At 38.9% G+C, this 23,722-nt stretch overlaps 1 non-coding gene across 1 annotated transcript; it reads right to left on the bottom strand.

The window, feature by feature from the left end:
* Positions 1–17,849: 17,849 nt before the first annotated feature.
* On the bottom strand, positions 17,850–17,957 carry LOC112700577 (small nucleolar RNA R71). The gene has a single exon (XR_003153483.1). It is a non-coding gene; the product is annotated as a small nucleolar RNA R71 (small nucleolar RNA).
* Between the last annotated feature and the right edge of the window lie 5,765 nt (positions 17,958–23,722).

Here is a 23,722-nt window from a genome sequence, read left to right as displayed (position 1 = left end):
TCTGCTGCTCGACATTGCAAACATCTACTCAGCCATATTCTCCTCGCCATTGCGAATGTGTCTACTTGGCCGTCTTCTCTTTGCCATCACCTCTGTTCCACCACTCGGCCATCAGTTCTACGGAAACATCTCTATTGCTCGCCCATCTTCTCTTCTCCTGTAAGCACTCATCTACTACTTTTTTAGTTGCGTTTTTTTATTTCTTGTTAATTTTTATGATTGTTGTTGTATATATTCTGACTTCTAAGTTAATTTTATGGATATTAGATTTTGAGTTAATTTTATGGATATTAGATTCAAACTAGGATTTTCTTTTGTGCTTATTTTTCAGGTTTTTGTTATTTCAAGTTCGTTGATTGGATTCCCTAGCCCCTTTTAAATTTTGAATATTTTCATTGCTTAGCAATTTGGTCTTGTTTGTTTATTTAACCTTTTTAGTAATTTCTTGAAAATTGTAAGATTGATTTTTTTCTATGTTGTTGGTTCTAATTCCTGATTTTTCTTATTTTGAGTTGATGGTGCTATCGTGTAGTGCTTCATGCATTGTTTATACTATTGTTATTTTATATATATATATATATATATATAATTTTTATGAAATTAGAATAATTGTTAGTAGTGGAACATTAACTCTCTGTCATTTACGTGTAATTTAATTTTCGTTAGTTATAAATGTTGATATTTGAAGTTATTTGTGAATTTTTAATAGATAATTTACTAAGTGAAATTGTAAAATTTTGAATTTTATCAGCTTAAAAATCATTGAATTTAAATATTTAAAAATGTATATTAAATTTTTAATCATTTATCTTTTATATAGTTAAACCAATTGAATTCCAGTTGAACCTATGAACTATTAAGCTATTGAATCAGTTATTCTATTAGTTTATTGACTGGTTGGGTTCTCACAAACTTGATGAAAATAAACAAACTTATCACTCGTTTTATGCTCCATGCTAGCAAAAATGAGGAAGAAAGGTGTCTCCCATTTTCGAGCTCCATGCTAGCTAAAACGACCGTAAAATTTTAAATCGATATTTAGATTTGATGCTTGTGAATATGGGGAAGAAAGTGATGTAACATTTTTTTGTTCAGTGCCTGTGAAAATGGAAGCATTAGCATTTAAAAAACTTGCCTACAAATACTGTAGCATTATAAAAATTCATCATATCTAACTTTCACATTTCTCACCTTGCTTTCTTAAATTTCTGACAGAATGACTATTGAATATATAATTGTTGGTTTATTCGAATGTAAAATTTAGACCTAACAATGACGATGTATCCTTTGAATGTAATGATGTGACGACCCAATTTCGAACACATCATGATCATACTAAAAATCGAGTGTTACTAACTTGCTTCCTAAATAACTATTACTTAATATTATGTCTGTAACCGAATTAGTACATAAAGCGATATACTTTTTTTTTTTAAAATAACAAAAAGTGCGTATCGCTGAATTGAGCCTATACCAACAACAATATGTATGTAAGCAAATGCATAACAACTAGAATCAACATAATAATATACATTATATACAGAAAAGTCATATAAAAGAAAAACCATTTAGTATACTGTCTCATACAACTTAGGTTTACTTATATATATATATATATATATATATATATATATATATATATATATATATATATATATATATATATATATATATATATATGACACTCTAGGCCTTGGTCCATTTAGAAAACCACTAAACTAGTACCCAAACTAGCCTAGCAGAGCTATACAATCTTCAATCTCTCGATGGATCTAATCAAAAGTGAGAGACTAAACATAAAAGTCTATGCTAAGTTGGAGATGCCGTCCAAAACATGCTGCTCATCATAACTATCTGTGGTTAATCTTCACTATCATAAGATGAGATTTATATCATCTCCATATCCTCCTCTAGGTCCTCATCATCATCGTCAGAAATCTCTATAATCTATGAAAACTCTTTTATATTGCTGTCACTACTAATATCCAAGCATGCAAGGTGGATCGAAAACATGGGTCTGCTCGTGTCCATCGAGAATGAAAGTCTGAGCACAAGTATCTGATCTAATGTCTCCTCAGAAAATCTAGACTGCTCTCTGTTCTATGCACCAGACGAGGTGATGAAATCAGCTCTAGAGGAAGATCCCACCACTTATGAATAGGCTCAGGTATATGTTTAGGTATATGCTCAGGTGCATGCTGCTCAACAGGGGCAAGCTGAGGAATGACATGGTCTTCGGGAGGTACAGGGATACTGTGCAGGATCGTCAGGAAAGGGATGATGTGGGGCATCCGGATAAAGCCACGATAAAGGAAACTCATAGGGGGCGTCAGGATAAAAAAGAGGAGTGCTAATCGGGTGCTGAAATGGATGGTTACATAACACATACATGCGTACTCGAGGCTCTGCGGCTACTATGTAGAAACTTTGATGTATCGGGTCTTCGTATATATATGGGTGGTCATGTTCGAAGAAGATCACTCCCATCTCCATCTGAAGGGGAAGGTAAGGGGTAAGAACTAGGTAGTCCTTAGTAGGGTCTTCGTATATATATGCACAAATAATTATGATGCATGTCTATTCCTCGTGCAGGTAATGAGCTCATTTATTTGTCGGTTACATACCTGCTTCTGATAATATCCAGTAATCACATCCAAATATGGCTTTTCAGTTGGCATACCCCCTGTACACACCCCGTGTCAATACAGGGTGCCTTTCTCTAGCCAACGTATGCTTGACATACCTCTATAAACACCCCTGTCACTACGGGCTATGGCCCCAGGCCAAAATGAAACCTTTGTAAACACCCCTTGTTGTCACAGGCTATGGCCCTAGGCCGAAGGTTTCCTAAAAAGAAAATCTTGATGGTTGCACCACCATTATCTGACTGCTCTTCTGCGGCAGATTCTTACATAATCTTTTTCATTATTTAACATCAATTACTCTTTTTGGATACACATCTTTAGTTCACACTTCCATTTAAAACCTTGTCACTTTTTTATTCTTTTTTTCTTTTTTTTTTCTTTCTTCAATCTTTTACTTTATAAATTTCAAAATATCGAATCATGTTCGCACTATTCTCTCGCCTTTTCCTAAATTCCTTATGAAAAGAGAACTATAAAAATCTTAATATAACTATATGTTTCTAATGATTTTAGAAAGTCTTAGTAAAAATAACTAATTAAAAATGTATACGAATTGAATTGATATAAGTAAAATAATATTAAAGGAGTATTAATATTATTCAATGTTTCTAAGTTGATATACCAAAACTAATTTTATTAAAGTTTTATTCTTGAACTTTTAGAAATTATACTTTAAATCTCAAACTTTTAAGTATTTTATTTTTAACCCAACATTTTAAGAAAACTACTAATTAAATCTCATGTATATTAAAATTCACAAAAGTAACTCTGGGTTTTCATAAAAAACATACCCGCTCACTCCTAAAAGCTTACTTTTTACTCAAAATGCCTCTAAACTTATTTATTTATAAAATCAACCTCAAATTTTTATAAAAATTCAAGTTTATCCTCAAAAAAATAATAACGTTATATTGGTAACAAATACAGTTCTTTAAACCCAAAAATCCTTTCTTGTAATCTGATCGAAAATATATATATGATTTTTAATCTGTTTTCGAGCTTTATGGTTATCAATTTTTCACCGTTTTTCGTTTAATCTCTTGGCTATCAAACCTCATCAATTTTATCAAGCTTTCTCACTTGAAGACAACCCCAAATTCACTCAAAAGACCTCGTTGCTGGATTGTACCCATAAAGGCAGAACCATCGACGAGCAATCAAAATAACAACAATTTCAAGGAAAATCAAGCATAATTTCAATCAAACTCAAACAAAAAGCAATCAAACCAGCAATCACTTACTACATTAACATTTAATTGATGCAAAATTATCAAACTCTATCTCCGTATGAAATCACCATAACCGAAGCTCTAGAAAAAGTTCCTGAACAAGAAATTGAAGACAAAAACGTCAAAAATCGGCAACTCCCTCCAACTCCTCAATTTCGGCCGTGACATGCAAGAGGAACTGCGGCTTCTCCGTCGACTTCTCCTGAATAAAAGTGACGTCAACGTGAAAAGGATGAAGATATGAACACTTTAATCAGTTCGGATTTTTTATCGGAATCACGAATTTAAAGAAATCAAGCTCAGAAGCTTGGAGGCACCATGGTTTCACGTTCTCTCGCCCACGATCTTTCTCACTCTTTTCTTCAATGAGTTCGATATAATGATGATGATTAATGAGGTATAATAGTGCTTAAATGATTAGATGGCACATTGGGGATTTGGGTGTCGCGTTATGGAAGCACTGAGTTAGGGATTTAAGTTATAAATATCTTAAACGGATAATTATGAAAACTGGGTACATATAAACACAAGTAACAATATATATAGGGTTAAATATATATGAGTTACTAATATAAATGATATTAGTAACTTAATGATAAGAAGGTATATGATGGAGCATTAGCAACTCTAAACTGATCAAAAAGTACCGATATTTACTTATATCAACGAATATCGAACTTGATAATAATAATAATATTATTATCTAAACTCTATTATAACTATAGAATGTAAAATAAATTAATAACATAATAATAGAATTATATTATCATTTATTTTACTTTGAAACTCGGAATCGACTCGTTGAAATAAAACTAATTGCTGGAAATAATATTTTTCGAAAAACATCGTATTGGCATAAAAATTTGGATTGTTACATTCTACCCTCTTAAAAAAATATTTTCTCTCAAAAATTCCTTTACCTGTAAATAGGTGCGGATAATCGGCTTTCATCTTACTTTCTAACTTCTAGGGGTGTTCCGCCTCTTCATCGCGTCCCTAGGCTACTTTAACCAAAGCAATTGTTTTGCCTCTCAACCGTTTGTCGCTCTTATCGACAATCCTGACCAGTAATGCTGGATATGTCAAGTTGCTTCGGAATTGTACTGACTCTGGTCGCAAAACATGGCCTTCATCGGGATTATACTTTTTGAGTTGTGAAACATGAAAACTATCATGAAGGTTTGACAAAGAAAGGTAGAAGGGCTATTTGATAAGCTACTGGACCGATCCTTTTGAGTATCTGGAAGGGTCCTATGTACCGAGGGTTAAGTTTCTTAGTCCTAAGGGCTTGACCTATTCCAGTAGTAGGGGTTACTTTTAGGAAAACATGGTCGCTCTCACTAAACATTAGAGGCTTACGTCTATTATCGGCATAGCCCTTCTGTCAGCTTTGCGCTGCTTGAATTTTTTCACGGATCTTCTTAATCTGCTCAGTTATTTTCTGTACCAAGTCTGGTCCCAATATACTAGCTTCCTCCTTGTCATAACAACATAATGGCGATTGACACCTTTGTCCAAAAAGAGCTTCATATGGCGCTATTCTAATACTTTGCTGAAAGTTGTTGTTGTAGGCGAACTCAATCAAAAGCAAATACTTGTCCTAGTTCCCTTGATGATCCATCACGCAAGATCTCAATATATCTTTCAAGTTTGGATTGTTCGCTCTGACTATCCATCTATTTGAGGGTGGTATGCCGTACTCATGTACAATTTGGTTCTAAATGCCTTCTTAAAAGCTCCCCATAACTTAGGCATAAACCATGGATCCCGACCAGAAATAATTGATGAAGGTACTCCATGCAGTCGTACTATCTCTTGAGTATACAATCGGGCAAGTTTCTCCAATGCATAATCAAATCGGATATGAAGGAAATGCGTTGACATTTATGTATCTTGAGCTTTATGCTTTTTGAATAGCTATCTTGAAATCCGATGTCAAGTACAACTGGGCTATAACCACTCTTTCTGACGTCTCCTTTATCCTTAACTTCAGATTATCAAAAGCCAAAATCAACTCCTCTTCCTTCATCATCATCCAAGAAATACTTAAACTCTTCTCACATTCCTCTGTCCACTCGAATGAAACTTCCTTATAATTAAGCCGTGTCAAAGGCAAAGCTATCTGCGAAAATTCTTTGATAAACCTTCGGTAGTATCCAGCCAGTCCCAGAAAACTCCAAACTTTAGTAACCATCGTAGGTTGCTTCCACGGAAATACTGCTTCAATCTTTGAAGGATCTACTGCTATTCCTCCATCTTTCTTCTTTACCAACAGTATTGGAGCTCCCCAAGGTGACAATTTTGAACGAATAAAATTCTTCCTAGGTAGCTTATCTAACTACTTCTTCAGTTCTACTAGTTCTAATGGTGACATTTAATAAAGTTCTATCGAGTTCAGTCCAGCTCTAAGTATTAAGTGAATGCCAAACTCTATCTCTCGCTGAGGAAGAAACTCTGGTATGTCTTCAAGAAAAACATCGAAAAATTCCTTCACCATTCAGATCTGTTCCAAACTTTGTCCGTTGCTGTTTGAGCTAGCCGTTAGCAAAACGTACCCCTCACACCCACTCCCATTATAGGTAACTTTTACAAAATTTAAATAGAAAGCATGGGATAACACTGGTCTAGTAGGTACCTTTTTAGATAGAATAATAATAGTTTTCTCAAAACAATCAAGAAAAAATATGGTTTTTGGATAACTAGTCTAATCCTAAAATAATGTCTAGACCATGTAAAGGCAAACAAATCAAATCAAAATTCATACTCATAGAATTTTAATCCCGACTCACGTGCAACAGTTAAAGAAATAAAGGAATGTGACACACCTGAATGGCACAATACAGTTAAGAAGTGTGTCTTGATATAACACTGACCTTGGATCAAGGAGTCCGAATACACAGCATCATTAGCAGTCATAGCAAATAATCATCCTTACTGTTGGATCCTAACTGGCTCTTGAATAAACTTCTTTCTATAGTTTCGTGATAGGTGGCCAAGCATACCAAAGAACTAACACGCATTTGCTCCGAAGTAGAAAGGCCTATCACCATGGTCCCTTCCACACTGGCTACATGTCATTCCCGCTTAGATCTATTGAGGTCGCTTGCCCAGATTCAGCCTTAACCTATTACCATTCCCTAAGGGTGTAAGTTATCGAACCAGACTGAAAATTATCGCAAAACAGAACTAAAATTTACAACAATCGAATGAAAAACCAAAAAAACCAATTTTTTGGTTTTTTTTCAAACTAAATCGATCGATTCGATTTGGTTTTCAGTTAACTTGGCTGAAACTGAATCGAACCGAACTGAGGAAGGTGTTCAGTAGTGCTTATTTTTACTATTTTTCCCTATAACTTAGTAAAAAAGAGCCCATCAGTCCAAATACCTAACTTTTTTCCCCTTTACATGTAGCACCCACTCAGTCACTCACCCACAACTCACTTTCATTCTTCCTCCTCCGACATAAGAGCCTGAGAGAGCTAGAGAGCATCGTCCGCCATCAAAGAATTCGTCTGTCGTCGCTTGGTGCACGAAATTTTGATCTTCAACGGCGCCAACAACTTGGTACACACAATTGTAATATCACTCTTTTTCACAACTTCGCACAACTAACCAACAAGTGCACTGGGTCGTCCAAGTAATAAATCTTACGTGAGTAAGGGTCGATCCCACGGAGATTGTCAGCTTAAAGCAAGCTATGGTCACCTTGTAAATCTTAGTCTGGCGGATTCAAATGGTTATGGAGTTTTAATAATTAAAAGATAAATAAATAGAAAATAAAGATAGAGATACTTATGTAAATCATTGGTGGGAATTTTAGACAACTGTATGGAGATACTTTATTCCTCTTGAATCTCTGCTTTCCTACTGCCTGCATCCAATTCTTCATACTCCTTTCTACGGCAAGCTGTATATTGGGTGTCACCGTTATCAATGGCTACTTCCTGTCCTCTCAGTGAAAATGGTCCTCTACGATTTCTGTACGGCTAATCAACTGTTTGATTGCTCGTCTCGGATGAAAAATACCATGCACAGATATCGTATGGCTAATCAACTGTTGGTTCTCGATCGCATAGGAATAGGATTTACTATCCTTTTGCGTCTGTCACCACGTCCTACAGTCGCGAGTTTGAAGCTCGTCACAGTCATCCCATCCCAGATCCTACTCGGAATACCACAGACAAGGTTTAGACTTTCCGGATCTCAGGAATGCTGCCAATGGATTCTAGCCTATACCACAGAGGTTCCAATCTCAGATTTAGATGCCCCATTGTCAGAGGGGAGTCGATCTGAATCGTTGATTAAAAACCCAAGAGATATACATTCAAGCTTGTCTTCATGTAGAACGGAAGTGGTTGTCAATCACGCGTTTATAAGTGAGAATGGTGATGAGTGTCACATAATCATCACATTCATCATGTTCTTGTGTGCGAATGAATATCTTAGAATAAGAATAAGAATGAATTGAATAGAAGAACAATAGTACTTTGCATTAATACTCAAGGAACAGCAGAGCTCCACACCTTAATCTATGGTGTGTAGAAACTCCACCGTTGAAAATACATAAGAACAAGGTCTAGGCATGGCTGAATGACCAGCCTCCCCAAATGGCATATGAATTTGAAAATAGGGAAAAAAAGACCCCTAGTACAATAGTAAACGTTCTATTTATACTAAACTAGTTACTAGGGTTATAGAAAGGAGTAAATGATGCAGAAAATCTACTTCTTGGGCCACTTGGTGTGTGCTTGAGCTGAGCATTGAAGCTTTCACGTGTAGAGGTCTTCCTTGGAGTTAAACGCTAGTTTGTAACTTGTTTCTGGCGTTCAATGCCAGAATAGGGCAGAAAGCTGGTGTTAAATGCCAGTTTGCATTATCTAAACTCGGGCAAAGTATGGACTATTATATATTGCTGGAAAGTCCTGGATGTCTACTTTCCAACGCGATTGAGAGCACGGCATTTGAACTCTTGTAGCTCCAAAAATTTTATTTCGAGTACAGGGATGTCAGAATCCAACAACATCAGCAGTCCTTTGTCAGCCTCTGAATCAGATTTTTGCTCAAGTCCCTCAATTTTAGCCAGAAAATACCTGAAATCACAAAAAAACACACAAACTCATAGTAAAGTCCAGAAATGTGAATTTGCTTAAAAACTAATAAAAATATACTAAAAAGTAGCTAAATCATACTAAAAACTACCTGAAAACAATGCCAAAAAACGTATAAATTATCCGCTCATCATAATACCAAACTTAAATTATTGCTTGTCCCCTAGCAACTGAAAACAAAATAGGATAAAAAGAAGAGAATATACAATGAATCTCACAAAATCAATGAAACTTAGTCCCAATTAGATGAGTGGGGCTAGTAGCTTTTTGCTTCTGAACAGTTTTGACATCTCACTTTATCCTTTGAAATTCAGAATGATTGGCAACTATAGGAACTTAGAATTTAGATAATGTTATTGATTCTCCTAGTTTAGTATGTTAATTCTTGAACACAGCTACTTTATGAGTCTTGGCCGTGGCCCTAAGCACTTTGTTTTCCAGTATTACCACCGGATACATAAATGCCACAGACACATAACTGGGTGAACCTTTTCAAATTGTGACTCAGCTTTGCTAAAGTCCCCAGTTAGAGGTGTCTAGAGTTCTTAAGCACACTCTTTTGCTTTGGATCATGACTTTAATCACTCAATCTCAAGCTTTTTACTTGGACCTTCATGACACAAGTACATGGTTAGGGACAACTTGATTTAGCCGCTTAGGCCTGGATTTTATTTCCTTGGGCCCTCCTATCCATTAATGCTCAAAGCCTTGGATCCTTTTTACCCTTGCCTTTTGGTTTTAAGGGCTATTGACTTTTTCTGCTTGCTTTTTCTTTTTCTTTTAATTTTTGCCACTTCTTTTTTTTTTGCTACTTTTTTTTTACTTTTTCTTGCTTCAAGAGTCAATTTTATGATTTTTCAGATTATCAATAATATTTCTCTTTGTTCATCATTCTTTCAAGAGCCAACAATTTTAACATTCATAAACTTCACTATCAAATATATGCAATGTTCAAGCATTCATTCAGAAAATAAAAAGTGTTGCCACCACATCAAAATAATTAAACTAATTTCAAGATAAAATTTGAAATCCAAGTACTTCTTGTTCTTTTGTAATTAAGCACATTTTTCATTTAAGAGAGGTGAAGGATTCATGGAATTATTCATAGCTTTAAAACATAGACATTAGACACTAATGATCATGTAATGAAGACACAAACATAGACAAACATGAAGCTCAAAAATTAAAAACAGAAAATAAATAGACAAGGAGATTTAGGAATGAGTCCACCTTAGTGTGGGTGGCGTCTTCCTCTTGAAGAACCAATGGAACGCCTAAGCTCCTCTATGTCTCTTCCTTGCCTTTGTTGCTCCTCCCTCATAGCTCTTTGATCTTCTCTAATCTCATCGAGAATGATGGAGTGCTCTTGGTGCTCCACCCTTAGTTGGTCCATGTTGTAACTCAAGCCTTCCAAGGAGGTGTTGAGTTGTTCCCAATAGTTGTATGGAGGAAATTGCATCCCTTGAGGCATCTCAGGGATTTCTTGATGAGGATCCTCCTCATGCTGTTGTTTAGGTCCATGAGTGAGCTCTCTTGTTTGCTCCATCATTTTCTTGGTGATGGGCTTGTCCTCTTCAATGAGGATGTTTCTGTCTATGTCAATCCCAGCCAAATTGCATAGGTGACAAATGAGATGAGGAAAGGTTAACCTTGCCAAAGTGGAGGATTTGTCAACCACCTTGTAGAGTTCTAGAGGTATAATCTCATGAACTTCCACTTCCTCCCCAATCATGATCATGATGACCCGATCTACAGTCATTTCAGATCGGTTGCTAGTAGGAATTATGGAGCGTTGGATGAACTCCAACCATCCCCTAGCCACAGGCCTAAGGTCCGGTTTTCTCAATTGAACCGAATTGCCTCTTGAGTCTCTTTTCTATTGAGCTCCTTCCACACATATGTCTCTGAGGACTTGGTCTAACCTTTGATCAAAGTTGACCCTTCTAGTGTAGGGGCGTGCATTTTCTTGCATCATTGGCAAGTGGAATGCCAACCTTACATTTTTTCGGACTGAAATCTATGTATTTCCCCCAAAGCAAGCCAGTTCTTTGGATTTGGGTTCATACTTTGATCATGGTTTCTGTTCTGAGGGTTACTTGAAACTGTAGGTCAATCTTAGACGAGATCTTCGGTACTTGGTCGGAGCTGTTGTATCTGACCTGTTGACGGTGGCTGGAGCCGCTGTGTCCGACTTGTTGGACACGGTGGTGGTGCTGATCCTTCGTTCTCGGAGGGTGGGGGTACCTGCAAGGGACTCCGATGCTTAAGTTAGCAAGGGTATTAAGCAGGTATTGAGTAGAATCAGAGTATGAGTTATACCTAGGTGTTCCAGTATATTTATAATAGCATAGAGTGACCTTCTTAGATAAGATAAGTTAATTATCTTATCTTATCTTTATCTTATCTTTAATTGAGGTCATCTTATCTTTAAGGGAACCGTCCTTCTCTCTGTAGGCTTGGGCTGCCTTAGGATTTGGAGCGTGTTCCTCCGTTTGGGCCCTCTATTGAGCCTTCCTGTGATTTGGCTGACCTCTTTGAGAAGAGGTCGGGTCCTCCTGACCTTAAAGAGGTCGGTCATTTTGTTTGTAGAATATCTCGGGTCGGAGAGCTCCACCCAGGGTATGAACAGTGCCCCTGCTCGAGCTCGGTCTTTATTTGGAGGTAGAGTCTTAGTTTTTAGGACTTCGAACCTTCAGGTGAAGCCGAACTCGAGCATTTTGTCGATTTTGCCCTTGTAGGTGTTCCTTTTTTGAATGCAGAATGTTTCGCTTCCTTTTGAAAATGCGCGCTTTGGATTAACGTCCTGGCATTGGGAACGTGTGAGGTTTTTTAATGCCACATTAATTGGTTTTTGATGCTCCGTTTTCTCTGGGTCTCTTTGTTTTTGAACTTCATATCTAAAAAATGGTTTCTTTTCTTCGTAACCTTCTTTCTCTCTTTTCTTGTTTTGTGATTTTCTCATTTCTGCGACATTTTCTTGGCGATCATTTGGTGTTTATTTTTGGAGTGCGATCATCTTCTTCAACGCTTTCTCTTTTCTTCAGGTTGGTTCTTTTCCCTGCTTCTTTATTTGTTTTGGAATGTGATTCTTCAATAAAGTTTCGATTTTGCCTGTATCTTTGTTGGAAAGCCTGAATCTTTTCGTATTGCCATGCTTGACTGCCGTTGTGATGTACATGTTCTGGTCCTCTTTTCACCCTTCCGTTTAGTGTCTCTAGGGTTTTGCATGTTGCCGCTGCTTGAAAAAGGTTGTTCCTTTAGTGGTTTTAGGTTCTGTTGGTAGTTTCTCTTTTGGTGAAGACGATGTTTTCTTTGATGATTTCTGCTTTGGTTGTTATTTCTGGTTTGAAAGGGGAACATTGTTGCTGGGTGTGAATCTTGTAAATCTCCTTGGGTTCTTGTATTGTGGCTTGCCCCCAAATGGTGCCCCAGGATTTTCAACGTAAGTCCTGGGGACTCCTTTTGTTGCTTGTAATGTACTGGGTTGTGTGGTCGAGTTGTTTTGCTGCTGTCCAAGATGTGTTTTAGTAATTCGATATTCTTTTCTTTATTGTAGGACTAGTTGGTCTTATGGCTTCTCGCAAGAATATTGTTGAGACGTCTTCCCGAGTCCCTGAGGGCATGGCCGATTGGGTAGATTCCATGGTTCTTCTATGTCTTTCAGTGGTGGATTCCGACTTCTGTAGAGAGCTGCGAAAACACCATAGGGTCTGTGGTAGTGGTGCCCAGGAAGGGAATTACGAGCTGGTAGCGCCTGATTCCAATGAGAGAGTTTATTTTCCTACTTCTGTTGAGAGGGAGCATCCCTACTTTTATGCTTATGAATAACTTCTTTAGTCTGTTGGACATAACTTTTCCTTTTTTTGCTTTTGAGACCAACCTGTTGTGGTCTTGTAACATTGCTCCATCTCAGCTTCATCCCAATTCGTGGGATTTTATAAAAATTTTTCAGCTGCTGTGTCAAGAGTTAGGCATCAAGCCTTCTCTAACTCTTTTCCTCTATTTGTTTGTTTCGGCCAAGCCTGGGGCCTCTTCAAAAAAGAAAGCTTCTTGGGTTTCCTTTAGATCTGCCCAAGGGCACAAGGTCTTTGCCATGTATGATGAGTCCTTTAAGGATTTTAAAAACTATTTCTTTAAAGTACGAGCTGTCGAGGGGGTTCGCCACTTTTTTCTTGATGAAAATGATGAACCTGCTTTTCCTCTTGAGTGGCAAAAGAATGTCATAGTGTCTTGGTATACTTGGGAGATGTTGGAGGGGGTCGAACAGGCCTTTGTGAGCGTATTAGAGGATATTTGGGGGGAGCCTCCACATCTGGATACTAAGAAATTTCTGGGGGACCTCTCTTTGGTCCGAAAAGTGTTGGGTATTGATTGACATGTTTTCATTTTATTCTATTTGACCCCTGTAATCCTTGACTTTTGTTTGTTGATTCTGTCTTTTTCTGGATTTCAGAAATGTCGAAGAACAACGTCTCCATGAAGGCTTTCAAAAAGGCCAGGAAGGCAGCCGCTGCACAAAACATCTCGGTCAAGGCGGCTGGGGAGGGGTCCTCCCAAACCATCATGAAGCCGCCCGTGTCGAGTTCCCCTAGCCCGAGGAGGGTGATCCCTACTCCTCGGGTTCGTCTGGCAGATCCCCCACAATCTTCCGCTACTGCTTCTGGTGCTCCTCCTTTGAAAAAGTTGAAAACATCTGAGCCCTTTAACCTGGGTGCCCCAGATTTTGATGCTATTGAGTTTGTCGACCAACAGATTGCCCCTTATGGTGGGCTTTCTATGGATGATGTGTCCCTTCTTCAGCACCTAGATTTCATTACGAAAAATAGCGTGAAGATGGCACATATGGGCGCTGATGAGCGGATAATTTGTATACTTTTTGGCATTGTTTTTAGTATGTTTTTAGTATGATCTAGTTAGTTTTTAGTATAGTTTTATTAGTTTTTAGTTAAAATTCACTTTTCTGGACTTTACTATGAGTTTGTGTGTTTTTCTGTGATTTCAGGTATTTTCTGGCTGAAATTGAGGGACCTGAGCAAAAATTTGATTCAGAGACCAAAAAGGACTGCAGATGCTGTTGGATTCTGACCTCCCTGCACTCGAAGTGGATTTTCTGGAGCTACAGAAGCCCAATTGGCGCGCTTTCAACGGCGTTGGAAAGTAGACATCCTGGGCTTTCCAGCAATATATGATAGTCTATACTTTGCCCAAGATTTGATGGCCCAAATCGGCGTTCAAAGTCACCCTCAGAAATCCCAGCGTTAAACGCTGGAACTGGCACCCAAATGGGAGTTAAACGCCCAAACTGGCACTAAAGCTGGCGTTTAACTCCAAGAAGAGTCTCTGCACGAAAAATGCTTCATTGCTCAGCCCAAGCACACACCAAGTGGGCCCGGAAGAGGATTTTTATGTCATTTACTCATTTCTGTACACCTTAGGCTACTAGTTTTCTATAAGTAGGACCTTTGACTATTGTATTAGAAATCTTTTGATCACTTTAGATCTCTAGATCATCTTTGGACATTTTAGTTCTTAGATCATTGGGAGGCTGGCCATTCGGCCATGCCTAGACCTCATGCTTATGTATTTTCAACGGTGGAGTTTCTACACACCATAGATTAAGGTGTGGAGCTCTGCTGTACCTCGAGTATTAATGCAATTACTATTGTTCTTCCATTCAATTCCGCTTGTTCTTGTTCTAAGATATCACTTGTTCTTCAACTTGATGAATGTGATAATCCGTGACACTCATCATCATTCTCACCCATGAACAAGGTGACTGACAACCATTCTTGTTCTACAAGCGATCAAGGCTCTAGTGAATATCTCTTGGATTCCTGATTGCACGATGCATGGTTGATCGCCTGACAACCGAGTGCTCGTCTGATAAACGAGCCAACCATTCCGTGAGATCAGAGTCTTCGTGGTATAGGCGAGAACTGATGGCGGCATTCAAGAGAATCCGGAAGGTCTGACCTTGTCTGTGGTATTCTGAGTAGGATTCAATGACTGAATGACTGTGACGTGCTTCAAACTCCTGAGGGCGGGGCGTTAGTGACAGACGCAAAAGAATCACTGGATTCTATTCCGGCCTGATTGAGAACCGACAGATGAATTCCGCTATGCTGTGACAGAGCATATGCAATCGCTTTCACTAAGAGGATGGGAGGTAGCCACTGACAACGGTGAAACTCTTGCTTAAGCTTGCCATGGAAGGAAGTAAGAAGGATTGGATGAAGACAGTAGGAAAGCAGAGAGACGGAAGGGAAGGCATCTTCATGCGCTTATCTGAAGTTCCTACCAATGAATTACATAAGTATCTCTATCTTTACCTTTGTGTTATTTTCGTTCATCACCATATCCAATTGAGTTTGCCTGACTAAGATTTACAAGATGACCATAGCTTGCTTCAATACTAACAATCTCCGTGGGATCGACCCTTACTCGCGTAAGGTTTATTACTTGGACGACCCAGTGCACTTGCTGGTTAGTTGTGCGAAGTTGTGTAATGCCATGGTATTGAGCCACAAAGTTTTTGGGGTTCATGACCGGGGATTATGAGAGTTGTGAAAAGTATTGTTCACAATTTCGCGCACCAAGTTTTTGGCGCCGTTGCCGGGGATTGTTCAAGTTTTGAGCAAGCTTTTGGTAACATCAGTGCCAAGATCCGGCAACAACACCAAGTTTTTGGCGTTATTGCCGGGGATTGTTCAAGTTTGGACAACTGACAGTTCATCTTGTTGCTTAGATTAGGTATTTATTTTTTTCGAAATTCTTGAAGATGAATTCTAGAGTTTCATGATGATTTATTGAAATCTGGCTGGCTGAGAAGCCATGTCTAATCTCATTGGACCGAGGTTTCAACTTATCACCACAAGAGCTTGTTGATTTTTATCAAATCTTGCTTTTGGAGCAGTGATCTGCTAAGGCTTGGCTGGCCTCTGGCCATGTCTAGTGTTTTGGACCGAAGCTTTCTCTGAAAGCTTGGCTGGCTGTGAAGCCATGTCTAATTCCTGGACCGGAGTCTTAGACTAGCATTGCACTGATTCCTGGAATTCTCATTAAGAATTTTGATACCTTTTTCCACTTGATTTTCGAAAAACACAAAAAAAAAAGTTAAAAAAAATCATAAAATCCAAAAATATTTCTTGTTTGAGTCTAGTGTCTCATCATAAGTTTGGTGTCAATTGCATGTATTCATTCATGTATCTTAGTGATCTTCAAGATGTTCTTGATGATTTACTTGCTCTGATCTTTGAATTCAATTGACTTGATTGTTTTGTGTGTCTCATATGCATTTTCATTTTGTTAGTGTCAGTAGTATACAAACTGCTAAGTTTGGTGTCTTGCATGCATTGTTATTTGATTCTTGTTGCATTTTGGTTTGTCCTTATTATTAAAAATCCAAAAATATTTTTAATTGGTGTCTTTTCAAGTCAATAATACAGAGAATTGAAGATTCAGAACATACAGCAGAGGAATTGCACAGAAAAAGCTGGGCGTTCAAAACGCCCAGTGAAGAAGGACAGACTGGCGTTTAAACGCCAGCCAGGGTACCTGGTTGGGCGTTTAACGCCCAAAAGGGTAGCATTTTGGGCGTTAAACGCCAGAATGTATACCATTCTGGGCGTTTAACGCCAGGATGGCTAGTAGGGAAGATTTTGTTTTCAAATCAATTTTTTTTTTAGTTTTCAAAATCTTTTCAAAATCAAATCTTTTTCAAATCAATTTTCCAATCAAATCTTTTTCAAAATCAATTTCTTTCTATTTTTAAAGATACTTACTATCAATTAATGATTTGATTCAACATTTCAAGTATGTTACCTTTTCTGTTGAGAAAGGTTTAATGTTTGAATCATATCTTTTCTTGTTAGTCAAGTTTTTAATTTTCAAAATCAAATCTTTTTTTAAAATGTTTTTCAAATCATATCTTCTCAATCACATTTTTTTTAAAATCAATCATATCTTCTTAACCACATCTTTTTCAAAATAGTTTTCAATCAAATCTTTTTAATTTCTAATTTCAAAATCTTTTTCAAAAATCACTTGATTTCTTTTCCATTTTCATTTTCGAAAATTAAGTAATGTTTTTCAAAAATGTTTTCAAAATTTTTCACTTAATTTTTGAAAATTACTTCCCTCCTTCTCACATCCTTCTATTTATGGACTAACACTATCCCTTAATGCAAAATTCGAACTCCATCTCCTTTGTTAAGTTCGAATTTTCCACTTCTGTCTTCTACTCTTCTTTTCCTCTGACACCTAAAGGAATCTCTATACTGTGACATAGAGGATTCCACATTTTCTTGTTCCCTTCTCTTTCTTATGAGCAGGAGCAAAGACAAAGGCATTCTTGTTGAGGCTGATCCTGAACCTGAAAGGACCTTGAAGAGAAAGCTAAGAGAAGCCAAAGCATAACTCTCTTTAGAGAACCTGAACGAATTCTTCAAGGAAGAAGAACTCATGGCAGCCGAAAACAACAACAATGCCAACAATGCAAGGAAGGTGCTGGGTGACTTTACTGCACCTACTCCCGACTTCTATGGGAGAAGCATCTCTATCCCTGCCATTGGAGCAAACAACTTTGAGCTTAAGCCTCAATTAGTTTCTCTAATGCAACAGAATTGCAAGTTCCATGGACTTCCATTGGAAGATCCTCATCAGTTTTTAGCTGAATTCTTGCAAATCTGTGACACTGTTAAGACTAATGGGGTTGACCCTGAGGTCTACAGACTTATGCTATTCCCTTTTGCTGTAAGAGACAGAGCTAGAACATGGTTGGATTCTCAACCTAAAGAAAGCCTGAACTCTTGGGAAAAGCTAGTCAATGCCTTCTTGGCAAAGTTCTTTCCACCTCAAAAATTGAGTAAGCTTAGAGTGGAAGTCCAAACCTTCAGACAGAAGGAAGGAGAATCCCTCTATGAAGCTTGGGAAAGATACAAACAATTGATCAGAAAGTGTCCCACTGATATGCTTTCTGAATAGAGCATCATAGGTATTTTCTATGATGGTCTCTCTGAACTGTCCAAGATGTCTTTGGATAGCTCTTCTGGAGGATCTCTTCATCTGAAGAAGACGCCTACTGAAGCTCAAGAACTGATTGAAATGGTTGCAAATAACCAATTCATGTACACTTCTGAAAGAAATCCTGTGAACAATGGGACTAGTCAGAAGAAAGGAGTTCTTGAGATGGATACTCTAAATGCCATATTGGCTCAGAACAAAATATTGACTCAACAAGTCAATATGATTTCTCAAAGTCTGTCTGGAATGCAAAATGCACCAAGCAGTACTAAGGAAGCTTCATCTGAGGAAGAAGCCTATGATCCTGAGAACCCTTCAATAGAAGAGGTGAATTACATGGGAGAACCCTATGGAAACACCTACAATCCTTCATGGAGGAATCATCCAAATCTTTCATGGAAGGATCAACAGAGACCTCAACAAGGTTTCAATAACAATAATGGTGGAAGAAACAGGTTTAGCAATAGCAAGCCTTTTCCATCATCTTCTCAGCAACAGACAGAGAGTTCTAAGCAGAATACCTCTGACTTAGCAACCATGGTCTCTGATCTAATCAAAACCACTCAAAGTTTCATGACTGAAACTAGGTCCTCCATTAGGAATTTGGAAGGACAAGTGGGTCAGCTGAGCAAGAAAATTACTGAACTCCCTCCTAGTACTCTCCCAAGCAATACAGAAGAAAATCCAAAAGGAGAGTGCAAGGCCATCAACATGGCCGAATTCTGGGAGGAAGAAGAGGCAGTGAATGCCACTGAGGAAGACCTCATTGGACGTCCACTGGCCTCCAATGAGTTCCCCAATGAGGAACCTTGGGAATCTGAGGCTCAAACTGAGACCATAGAGATTCCATTGGACTTACTCCTGCCATTCATGAGCTCTGATGAGTATTCTTCCTCTGAAGAGGATGAGTATATCACTGAAGAGCAAGTTGCTAAATACCTTGGAGCAATCATGAAGCTAAATGACAAGTTATTTGGAAATGAGACTTGGGAGGATGAATCCCCTTTGCTCACCAAAGAACTGAATGACTTGTCTAGGCAGAAACTACCTCAAAAGAGGCAGGATCCTGGGAAGTTTTCTATACCTTGTACCATAGGCACCATGACCTTCAAGAAGGCCTTGTGTGACTTAGGGTCAAGTGTAAACCTCATGCCCCTCTCTATAATGGAGAAATTAGGAATCTTTGAGGTGCAAGCTGTAAAAATCTCACTAGAGATGGCAGACAACTCAAGAAAACAAGCCTATGGACTTGTAGAGGATGTTCTGGTCACAGTTGAAGACCATTACATCCCTATTGATTTCATAGTCCTAGAGACTGGGAAGTGCATGGATGAATCCATCATCCTTGGCAGACCCTTCCTAGCCACAGCAAAGGCTGTGATTGATGTTGATAGAGGAGAGTTGATCATTCAAGTGAATGAAGAATCCTTGGTGTTTAAGGCCCAAGGATATCCCTCTGTCATCATGGAGAGGAAGCATGAAGAGCTTCTCTCAAAACAGAGCCAAACAGAGCCCCCACAGTCAAACTCTAAGTTTGGTGTTGGGAGGCCACAACCAAACTCTAAGTTTGGTGTTGAACCCCCACGTTCAAACTCTAAGTTTGGTGTTGGGAGGTTCCAACACGGTTCTGAGCATTTCTGAGGCTCCATGAGAGTCCTCTGTCAAGCTAGTGACAATAAAGAAGCGCTTGTTGGGAGGCAACCCAATGTTTTATAATTAATTATTTTCTTTTGTTATTTTATCTCTTTTGTAGGTTGATGATCATAAGAAGTCACAAAATCCATGAAAAAAGCAAAAACAGAATGAAAAACAGGAAGAAAAACAGCACACCCTGGAGGACGCACCCACTGGCGTTTAAACGCCAGTGAGGTTAGCTGGTGGGCGTTTAACGCCCAGTCTGGCACCATTCTGGGCGTTTAACGCCAGAAAGGGGCACCAGACTGGCGTTAAACGCCAGAAAGGGGCAAGATGCTGGCGTTAAACACCAGAAATGGGCACCAGCCCGGCGTTTAACGCCAGAAATGGCACAGAACGTGATTTTGAATGCCATTTGGTGCAGGGATGACTTTTCCTTGACACCTCAGGATCTGTGGACCTCACAGGATCCCCACCTACCCTACCACTCTCTCTCTTCTTCACCAATCACCTCAACACCTCTTCCCCAAACACCCCTCACCTATCAAATCCATTCTTTCTCTTCACCACTCACATCCATCCTTCATAAACCCCCACCTACCCCACCATTCAAATTCAAACCACTTTCCCACCCAAACCCACCCTCAAATGGCCGAACCTCTCTCTCCTCCTCTCCTATATAAACCCTCCTTCACTCCTTCATTTTCACACACCTTAAACACTTCTTCTTCTCCTTTTTGGCCGAACACAAAGCCCTCTCCATCTCCTCCATTTCTTCTTCTTATACTCTCTTCCTTCTTCTTTTGCTCGAGGACGAGCAAACATTTTAAGTTTGGTGTGGTAAAAGCATTGCTTTTAGTTTTTCCATAACCATTTATGGCATCCAAGGCCGGAGAAACCTCTAGAAAGAGGAAAGGGAAGGCAAAAGCTTCCACCTCCGAGTCATGGGAGATGGAGAGATTCATCTCAAGGGTGCATCAAGACCATTTCTATGAAGTTGTGGCCTTGAAGAAGGTGATCTCCGAGGTCCCTTTTTCACTCAAAAAGGGTGAATATCCGGAGATCCGACATGAGATCCGAAGAAGAGGTTGGGAAGTTCTTACCAACCCCATTCAACAAGTCGGAATCTTGATGGTTCAAGAGTTCTATGCCAATGCATGGATCACCAAGAACCATGACCAAAGTGTGAACCCGAATCCAAAGAATTATCTTACTATGGTTCGGGGGAAATACTTGGATTTTAGTCCGGAGAGTGTGAGGGTGGCGTTCAACTTGCCTATGATGCAAGGAGATGAACATCCTTACACTAGAAGGGTCAACTTTGATCAAAGGTTGGACCAAGTCCTCACAGTCATATGTGAAGAGGGCGCCCAATGGAAGAGAGATTCAAGAGGAAAGCCGGTTCAATTAAGAAGGCATGACCTCAAGCCCGTGGCTAGAGGATGGTTAGAGTTCATACAACGCTCAATCATTCCCACTAGCAACCGGTCCGAAGTTACCATAAACCGGGCTATCATGATCCATAGCATCATGATTGGAGAAGAAATAGAGGTTCATGAGGTTATAGCCCAAGAACTCTATAAGGTGGCGGACAAGTCCTCTACCTTGGCAAGGTTAGCCTTTCCTCATCTCATTTGTCACCTCTGTTATTCAGTGGGAGTTGACATAGAGGGAGACATCCCCATTGAGGAGGACAAGCCCATCACTAAGAAGAGGATGGAGCACACAAGAGATCCCACTCATCATGAGATCCCTGAGATTCCTCAAGGGATGCACTTTCCTCCACAAGACTATTGGGAGCAATTGAACACCTCCCTAGGAGAATTGAGTTCCAACATGGGACAACTAAGGGTGGAGCATCAAGAACACTCCATCATCCTTCATGAGATTAGAGAAGATCAAAGAATCATGAGGGAGGAGCAACAAAGACAAGGAAGAGACATTGAGGAGCTCAAGCACTCCATAGGATCTTCAAGAGCAAGGAAGAGCCGCCATCACTAAGGTGGACCCGTTCCTTGATTTCCTTGTTCTTTATTCTTCTGTTTTTCGAATTTTATGCTTATGTTTATCCATGTTTGTGTCTTGTGATCATTAGTGTCTTAGTGTCTATGCCTTAAAGTTATGAATGTCCTATGAATCCATCACCTTTCTTAAATAAAAATGTGCTTAATTGATAAAAGAAAGAATTGCATGAATTTTGAATTTTATAACAGTTAATTATTTTGATGTGGTGGCAATATTTTTTGTTTTCTGAATGTATGCTTAAACAGTGCATATGTATCTTGAATTTGTGGTTCATGAATGTTGGCTCTTGAAAGAATGATGAAAAAGGAGACATGTTACTGAGGATCTGAAAAATCATCAAAATGATTCTTGAAGCAAGAAAAAAGCATTTCTATTCAAAAAAAAAATCGAAAAAAAAGAGAGAAAAACGAAAAAAAAAAAGAAATAAAGAGTTGTGATCCAAGGCAAATAAGAGTGTGCTTAAGAACCCTGGACACCTCTAATTGGGGACTTTAGCAAAGCTGAGTCACAATCTGAAAAGGTTCACCCAATTATGTGTCTGTGGCATGTATGTATCCGGTGGTAATACTGGAAGACAGAGTGCTTTGGGCCACAGCCAAGACTCAATAAGTAGCTTTGTTCAAGAATCATCATACTTTACTAGGAGAATCATTAACACTATCTGGACTCTGAGTTCCTAAAGAAGCCAACCATTCTGAATTTCAAAGGATAGAGTGAGATGCCAAAACTATTCAGAGGCAAAAAGCTAAAAGCCCCGCTCATCTAATTAATACTGATCTTCATAGATGTTTTTGGAATTCATTGCATATTCTCTTCTTTTTATCTTATTTGATTTTCAGTTGCTTGGGGACAAGCAACAATTTAATTTTGGTGTTGTGATGAGCGGATAATTTGTATACTTTTTGGCATTGTTTTTAGTATGTTTTTAGTATGATCTAGTTAGTTTTTAGTATAGTTTTATTAGTTTTTAGTTAAAATTCACTTTTCTGGACTTTACTATGAGTTTGTGTGTTTTTCTGTGATTTCAGGTATTTTCTGGCTGAAATTGAGGGACCTGAGCAAAAATCTGATTCAGAGACCAAAAAGGACTGCAGATGCTGTTGGATTCTGACCTCCCTGCACTCGAAGTGGATTTTCTGGAGCTACAGAAGCCCAATTGGCGCGCTCTCAACGGAGTTGGAAAGTAGACATCCTGGGCTTTCCAGCAATATATGATAGTCCATACTTTGCCCAAGATTTGATGGCCCAAATTGGCGTTCAAAGTCACCCTCAGAAATCCCAGCGTTAAACGCTGGAACTGGCACCCAAATGGGAGTTAAACGCCCAAACTGGCACTAAAGCTGGCGTTTAACTCCAAGAAGAGTCTCTGCACGAAAAATGCTTCATTGCTCAGCCCAAGCACACACCAAGTGGGCCCGGAAGAGGATTTTTATGTCATTTACTCATTTCTGTACACCTTAGGCTACTAGTTTTCTATAAGTAGGACCTTTGACTATTGTATTAGAAATCTTTTGATCACTTTAGATCTCTAGATCATCTTTGGACATTTTAGTTCTTAGATCATTGGGAGGCTGGCCATTCGGCCATGCCTAGACCTCATGCTTATGTATTTTCAACGGTGGAGTTTCTACACACCATAGATTAAGGTGTGGAGCTCTGCTGTACCTCGAGTATTAATGCAATTACTATTGTTCTTCCATTCAATTCCGCTTGTTCTTGTTCTAAGATATCACTTGTTCTTCAACTTGATGAATGTGATGATCCGTGACACTCATCATCATTCTCACCCATGAACAAGGTGACTGACAACCATTCTTGTTCTACAAGCGATCAAGGCTCTAGTGAATATCTCTTGGATTCCTGATTGCACGATGCATGGTTGATCGCCTGACAACCGAGTGCTCGTCTGACAAACGAGCCAACCATTCCGTGAGATCAGAGTCTTCGTGGTATAGGCGAGAACTGATGGCGGCATTCAAGAGAATCCGGAAGGTCTGACCTTGTCTGTGGTATTCTGAGTAGGATTCAAGAGAATCCGGAAGGTCTGACCTTGACGT

The sequence above is a fragment of the Arachis hypogaea genome, chromosome 6 (assembly GCF_003086295.3).
Source record: "Arachis hypogaea cultivar Tifrunner chromosome 6, arahy.Tifrunner.gnm2.J5K5, whole genome shotgun sequence".
NCBI lineage: Eukaryota > Viridiplantae > Streptophyta > Magnoliopsida > Fabales > Fabaceae > Arachis > Arachis hypogaea.
The sequence above is the reverse complement of the archived record's forward strand: the minus strand, read 5'-3'. Positions and strand labels throughout refer to the sequence as shown.